Genomic DNA, 6,619 nt, shown 5'->3' on the forward strand with positions numbered 1-6,619 from the left:
AGGGCATTTGTTGAGTGAGACTCCCAAGTGCCCCGTCCCCATGCTCACAAGGCAGATGAGGCCTCAGACGCAGGACCCCACACAGTCCCCAGGCCTGGCCGTGGGGGCCTTTCCCCAGACCAGCCCCCTGACGCGTCCAGCCAACCACTTCCCACTTACTCTGGCAGAGAAGAGAGAGAGACACGCACACTCGCGGATGAGGCCGTCCGCCCCGACGCCCAGAAGTACCGGGGATGCATCCAGAAAAGAAGATTACGGGCTGACTTCTCTGGTGAACGTGACTCCAAGCGTCTTACACCAAACATTAGCAGGTCAGGCCCACCACCGGCAGGGTGAGCACATCTCGGTCACGCCGGGTTTATCCCCTGAGCGGAGAGTCGGTTTAACCATCGAAATCCAACCAGTGTAACTCCTCGTGCTGACAGAATAAAGGAGCGATGTCGCCTCGATAGGCTCTGAGAGGACATTCGCAATCTCTGTGCGTATGTATCTGTGTCTATTTCCACGAGCGTAAACACAGGTGCATTTAGTGGCCTGAATATATAAAGAACTTCTACAAATCAATATGAAAAACGCAGATGACAAGCATGTAACAAGGTGCTCAGCTTCGTTAACCACCATGGACACGCAAACTAAAATCACATCGAGACACCATTACGCGTGGAACGGAGCGGCTAACGAGCACGGAAGAGACGGATCCCCCAAGTATTGGTGAGAGTGGTCAACTGAACCTTCTCCCACTGGCGTGCGTGCATGTGTGTGTGTGGGGGGGTGAATTGGTACAACCACTTTCCAAAACGGGCAGTGTCCGTGAAAGCCACATATATGCCTGCCCTACGACCCAATATATGGGTATGACCCAGGTGCACGCCCCCCTAGAAACGTGAGCAAGTGTTCACCACTAGACTGTTCACAACGGCGCTGTTCGTAATTGCCCAAACCTGAAAACCACCTGAACACCCAGCGACCGGGGCTGGGTCGGTGTGGCTCGTTCCCACGACGGGTAACGAGGATGAGCAGCAGCTCCGCGTGCCGGCGGGAACCCCGTACACACCGTGTCGGGTGAGAGGAGCAGGCGGACAAGCAGGTGCACTGCGTGACCATTTACATACGGGTCCGTCTCTGGTATAGAAGTCAAGGTAGTGGTTGTCGAGGCTGGGGGGCTGGCGGCAGGAACGGGCGGGAGGGGACCAATGTTCTCCCCACCTGGGTGTTGGTCACATGGGTGGGCTCCATTTGTGACGATTCATGGAACCGGGCACCTAGTGTCATGCTTTCCTTCGTGCATATTATGCTCGAATAAAATGTTTCCTTTTGAAAGCTGCCCTGTGCAACAGAAGCCTCCACGGGAACCTTGGAGAAGGGAGTCTGGGGCCCACTGAGGGTGCCCACTCTGGGTTTGCATTCACGCGTTGGGAAGCCCACCCCAAAAGGGGACAGAGGCCACCTCGTTTCCGCAAGGTGGCCATGGTCACGGAATGTCATAGTCACAGAGGCCTCAGAGGGCACCAGGTTCCAAACCCTCGCTCCTCAGAGGAGGAGACGGAGCCCGATGGGGAGGCCACTTGTCCAAGGTTGCTTGACAGCCCTGCCCAGAGCTCATTCCGCGAGCCCATTACCACGTGCCCGGTGGCGCTGCCGGGGACAGCAATGGCTTTCTTTCCCCTTCCGCCGTCTCCTCCTTTCTTGCCGAGTGACCGTGTGCACAGCCTGGGGTCCAGCTGACTTGCCCACCTGCAGGTCATCCTTGGCCTGTCAGGGCCGCATTAGTGCCCGCAGCACAGCGGGGAGGGCTGGCAGCTGCCCGTGGGGCTCCTGGGGCCTGGATGTGCTCCCGCTGAGATGCTCAGAGGCTCAGAGGAAAAGGTCACAGGGGCCCTGAGTGGGGAGGGGGATCCTGAGCAACTGTGAGCATGAAGGGGTGTGTGGGGAGGCAAGTGTGGAGGCCCTCCCACCTTCAGGGCTGCGTAGGGAGGGACTCAGCCCCTCTGGGCAGAGTCCTGGGTCCACCGCCAGAGGACATCGAGTTCAGGCAAGACGGGGGTCGCCCAGGACTCTGCAGTGCCCCCACCCCGGGCCCCAGGGGATTCTCAGGAGGGAGGGCTTCATTCTCAATTGCAGTCGCCCGCTTCCTCCTCCCCGCCCCTGATCCGTGTCCTCCAAGCCCGAAGCTCCCTGGGTGTGGACGGGGCCTGCTCCTCCTGCCCTTCTGTGCTCACTGCTGCCCTGCACTCAGGCTGGAGGAGGGGAGGGTGAACCAGGGGACTCTGGACCCCGCAGCCGGGAGGCAGGAACTGTGGCTTGTCCCTGGTCTACCGTTAGCCTGTGCTGTCACCACACACGGGTCCTGCGGCCCCCAGGAAGCAGGCTGCCCCAGGGACCCCGCCCGCCAGGTCCGCTTGTGGAGCCTCTCCCCACCCCTGCTTCTCGAGGGTTCTGTATTTACCAGCAGAAAAGACAGGAGGCAGGACCCGCATCACCGTCTTCCCCAGCTTTCCAGTTGCTGCGGACTTTGAGTGAAATGTGATTAGAGTCTCTTCCGGCCAGCTTCTGGGGACAGCGACATCATTATGTGACTGCAGTTCCCCTTGACACGCAGAGCACAGGCAGGGAACGGAGTGGTTCTCCAGCCCCGGAGAGGAGGGCCCCACGACAGCCTCGGGTGTGCTGAGCAAAGGTAGGAGCCGCAGAGCGAAGGAGGAGGAGGAGGGGTGCCAGGCAGGGTCGCAGGGGTGACTCAGGGGCAAGGGGAGGGGAGCAGGGAAGAACAACCTGCTGCCGACAAATGACCTTAGGAAGTGACCTGGCATGGGGTCCTGTCCTCCCCGGGCGGCCAGCTGGGTGTTACTTAGTAATTTTATGAAAGGCAGTTTGCAGTGGTTTGGGGAAAGATGGGGAATATCCCCAAATAGTGTTCACGGCAGTGGAGGCCTGGCCTGCTGGCAGGGTGTGGGAGAGGCCCGCGGGGGGCTGGGGTGCCGGGGTGCCGGGGTGCCAGGCGTGGAGGCCTGCCTGCGGGGCGGGCTCACAGGGCTGGCGGGTCGGCATTCACGTGCCAGCTCTGATGCTCATCGGCGCTGTGACCTGAGGCTCAGGGTTTGTTTGTTTGTTGTTTTTAAATATTTTATTTATTTATCCATGAGAGACACGCAGAGAGAGGCAGAGACACAGGCAGAGGGAGAAGCAGGCTCCATGCGCGGAGCCCGATGCGGGACTCCATCCCAGGACCCCGGGATCGCCGCCTGCGCAGAAGGCAGATGCTCAGCCGCTGAGCCACCCGGGCGTCCCACTCAGGTTTATTTTTTGGGTGAGATCCACACAATATGCAATTAACCATTTTTAGAGCGAACCATTCAATGGCACTTGGTGGATTCACTGTGCCATGCGACCACCCCGTCCACCAGGTCCAAACTTTTTCATCGCCGCAGATAAAACCCCGTGTCCACCAGCACTCAGCCCCCTCTGCCTCCCCCAGCTGCTGGCAACCACTAATGTGTTTTCTGCCTCTGCAGATTGCCCTAATCTGGAGATTTTATATGAATGACGGCATCTAGCGTGTGGTCGTTCGTGGCCGGCTCCCTTCACCTAGCACGGTGCTCTCGAGGCTCAGTCGCGTCGTAGCAGGTGACCACGAGCCACTCCTTTTTAAGGGCTCAGGAATATTCCATCGTGCGGCTAGACCACGCTTGGGTTATCCCTTCCTCGGCCGAAGGACACGTGGCCGTTGCCATCTTCGCGCTGTTGTGAGCAGCGCCGCTGTGCCCACGGGTGCCCACCTGCTTGTTGGAGTCCCTGTTTTCAGTGTGGGGCTCCACGTAGGACTGGAATCCCGAGTCCCCTGGTAACTCTGTGATTGGCTGCGGAGCCAGCAAAATCTTTTTCCACGGTGGCTGAAACGTTTCACATTTCCGCCGGCCGAGCATGAGGGTTCCGATTCCTCCACAGCCCACCACTCGCGATGTCCTTTAAAAAGAAACAAAAACAAAAACAAAATGAAAGCTGCAGCCATCTCCGTGGGCGTGAAGTGGTGTCTTCTTGGGGTTTGGGTTTGCATTCCCTCGTGACTGATGATGCTGAGCGGCTCTTCATGTGCCTTTTTTTGGTCGTTTGCCTATTTGCTCTGCAGAAATGTCTACTCAAGCTCTTTGCTCACCTTCTGAGGAGCTTCTGGAGCAGAGTCCTATCCCTCTTGAAGCCTCGGTGTTCTCATCTGTAGAATAGGGGACATGAGAGTGGGAGGAGAAGCAGCCGTCCTGGGTTCCCGAAACCCCTCAGGCTCGGGCGGCCCCGGGGTGCACTGAGGTGGAGTGTGGAAAGCCTGTTGCAGAGTAAGTGTCAGCTGTTATTACGTTTTAAGTCATTTTTAGTGTGTGCTTATGGTACAGCAGCCTGAAATGTGGAAATCCGAAGGCAGAAGTTAAAGTCACCTCTAGCCTCCCACATGAAAAGTTGCTGAAGGTTTAGGAAGGTTTTAGATGTTAGATCCTTGGGGATATGAGTATATGGAGGAGAAGGGAACAGTCCTAATCCTAATAATTTAATTAGTAATGTTTCTCCAGCCCTCGTCACGTACCAGCTGCAGAAGGAGAAGGTGAGGGCCTGGGAGAAAGAGGACACTGGTGAGAGGGGGCCCTTTGGAGGCAGCAGAGCGAAAAGGGCTGGGATCACGGCAATGTGGGTGACAAAGAAGTGTCCAAGGAAGGAGACGGGCCCAGAGAAGTGTCCTGCCTCTCCTTGTGGCATCTCTGTTTCTGGAGAACCTTAGGCAGGGCCTCATCCCATGGCTCAGAAGCACAGGCCACTCGGGGAGTCTCCTGGGACCCCTCTAGTCTTGCTGCCTCTCCTTTCAGGGTCAGGCTGGGCCTCCCATCTGAGATTCTCAGCAGGCTCTAGAGCCCCTTCTACTTGATCGTCCACTCAACACTTGCCGGGTGCCCGCGTGGGTCAGACAGCCTGTGCTGACATGGGACGTGGGGATCCTCTCGAGTGGCTCTGGAGGAAACAGAGCCTGGAGTCTGGGTCCGGCCGCCAGTTCTGGGAAGGCCTCGATGCCCCGGGAAGCACACTGGGATGTGATGCTCCTTGGTGTGAGAGGCCACGTTCCGGAACGCAAAGCAGGTGCATAGCAAGCAGCAAGAGCTCCCGGATCCCTGTCGCCACCTGCGGAGGCCCGTTGCTCACCTGTTTCCGACTAAGGGGGTGTGATGGGCCACATCTGGCTTGGCTGGCCAGGGGTCAGGACAGCTCATAGAAAGTGGAGAAGCAGCCTTGGGTGCAGTCTCCTAGGATGCAGGAGCCAGATCTGCTTGGTGCTGATCATGCCCAAAGACAGTGGGATGTGAGGAGACAAGGGCCCAGCTCCAGGTATTGGCTCCGCCACTTACCAGGTGTGACCTTGAACAGGTCATAATTTTTCTAGTGACAAGATTGGCTGGATCCTCTATAAGTGACACATTCCCAAGTGTCCTCAGGAAGATGGTGATGGTCTGTCTTTCAAGACCTGTGGGTGAGCAAGCTCCCACCTCTGCATCAGGACTGCCAGCAAGCCACTGGGAACCCCTGTTGAACTAATTTGTGCTCTCAATTCTCTTGGCACGCATTTACTAAGTACCTTGGATGTGCCTGGAACTCTCCGGCAGCCCTGCTCTCTGAGGGTACAGATGGTTCCTGCCTACCTGGAGCTCAACTTCGACCAGAGGAGACTTTTTCTGTGTCATCCCAGACTGCAAGGCCTTGGCCAATGAGCCAAACAGTCATAGGGAGGTGGGTTTGGGTTTGATACTGGGAAGGATTTTCTTCCCCCCTCAGTGTGGGGCTTGAACTCACAACCTTGAGATCGTGACCTGAGCCGAAATCAAGAGTTGGACACTTAACCAACTAAGCCACCCAGGCACCCCCACCCCCTAGTAAGGAAGACTTTGTAGTCGTTCATGGGGCATCAGAATGGAATGGGCTGCCTTGTGAGGTAGCGAGCAGCTCGACTCTGGCGATGTTCAGAAAACGATGGAAGGAAAAAAAAATTAAAAAAAGAAAAAGAAAACGATGGAAGGCACAGAGGATATAATGGAGAGGCTCTAAGCTGACTCCTGCAATCCTGCCAGCTGGTGCTCACAGCCTCATGTGTGGGCTGGACCTGCGGCTTGCCTCTAATGGACGGACTACAGCAAAGGTGATGGGACGTCATTTCCGCAGTTGTGTTACATGAGATTGTGGCATCTGTTTTACATCTTTTTTATTTATTTTTTATTTTTATTTTTTGTTTTGTTTTACATCTTACATCTCACTGAGAGACCTTCTGTCTTGCTGGTGTTGGGCACATGGCTGTGTTGGGGTGGCCCACATAGCAAGGAGCTGAAGGCCAGTCCTGGTCAGCCACCAGCTAGGAACCGAAGGTGACCTCTGGCCAACAGCCAGCAAGAAGCTGAGGCCCTCAGTCCAACGGGCCTATGAACAACTCAATTCTGCCAACAACCCCGGGAGTTTTGAAGCAGACCCTTCCCCGGTTGAGCCTCAGATAAGCCTGTAGCCCTGACCTCGATTGCAGCTTTTGGGTGAGATCGAAGCTGAGGACCCAGCCAAGGCATGGTGGATTCTTGACCCACAGAGATGGGGCATAATA

At 56.6% G+C, this 6,619-nt stretch overlaps 2 long non-coding RNA genes across 2 annotated transcripts; one reads left to right on the forward strand and one right to left on the reverse strand.

Moving 5' to 3' along the window:
* Positions 1-592: 592 nt before the first annotated feature.
* LOC140597673 (uncharacterized) lies at positions 593-2,595 on the reverse strand. Its single transcript, XR_011999492.1, has 2 exons — positions 2,447-2,595; positions 593-1,878 (listed from the first exon to the last, which is right to left on the reverse strand). It is a non-coding gene; the product is annotated as an uncharacterized lncRNA (long non-coding RNA).
* LOC140597672 (uncharacterized) lies at positions 2,587-6,040 on the forward strand. Its single transcript, XR_011999491.1, has 3 exons — positions 2,587-2,677; positions 3,513-4,328; positions 4,851-6,040. It is a non-coding gene; the product is annotated as an uncharacterized lncRNA (long non-coding RNA).
* The last annotated feature ends 579 nt before the right edge of the window (positions 6,041-6,619 follow it).

Source organism: Vulpes vulpes, chromosome 2, assembly GCF_048418805.1.
Source record: "Vulpes vulpes isolate BD-2025 chromosome 2, VulVul3, whole genome shotgun sequence".
In the NCBI taxonomy this organism is placed as follows: Eukaryota; Metazoa; Chordata; class Mammalia; order Carnivora; family Canidae; genus Vulpes; species Vulpes vulpes.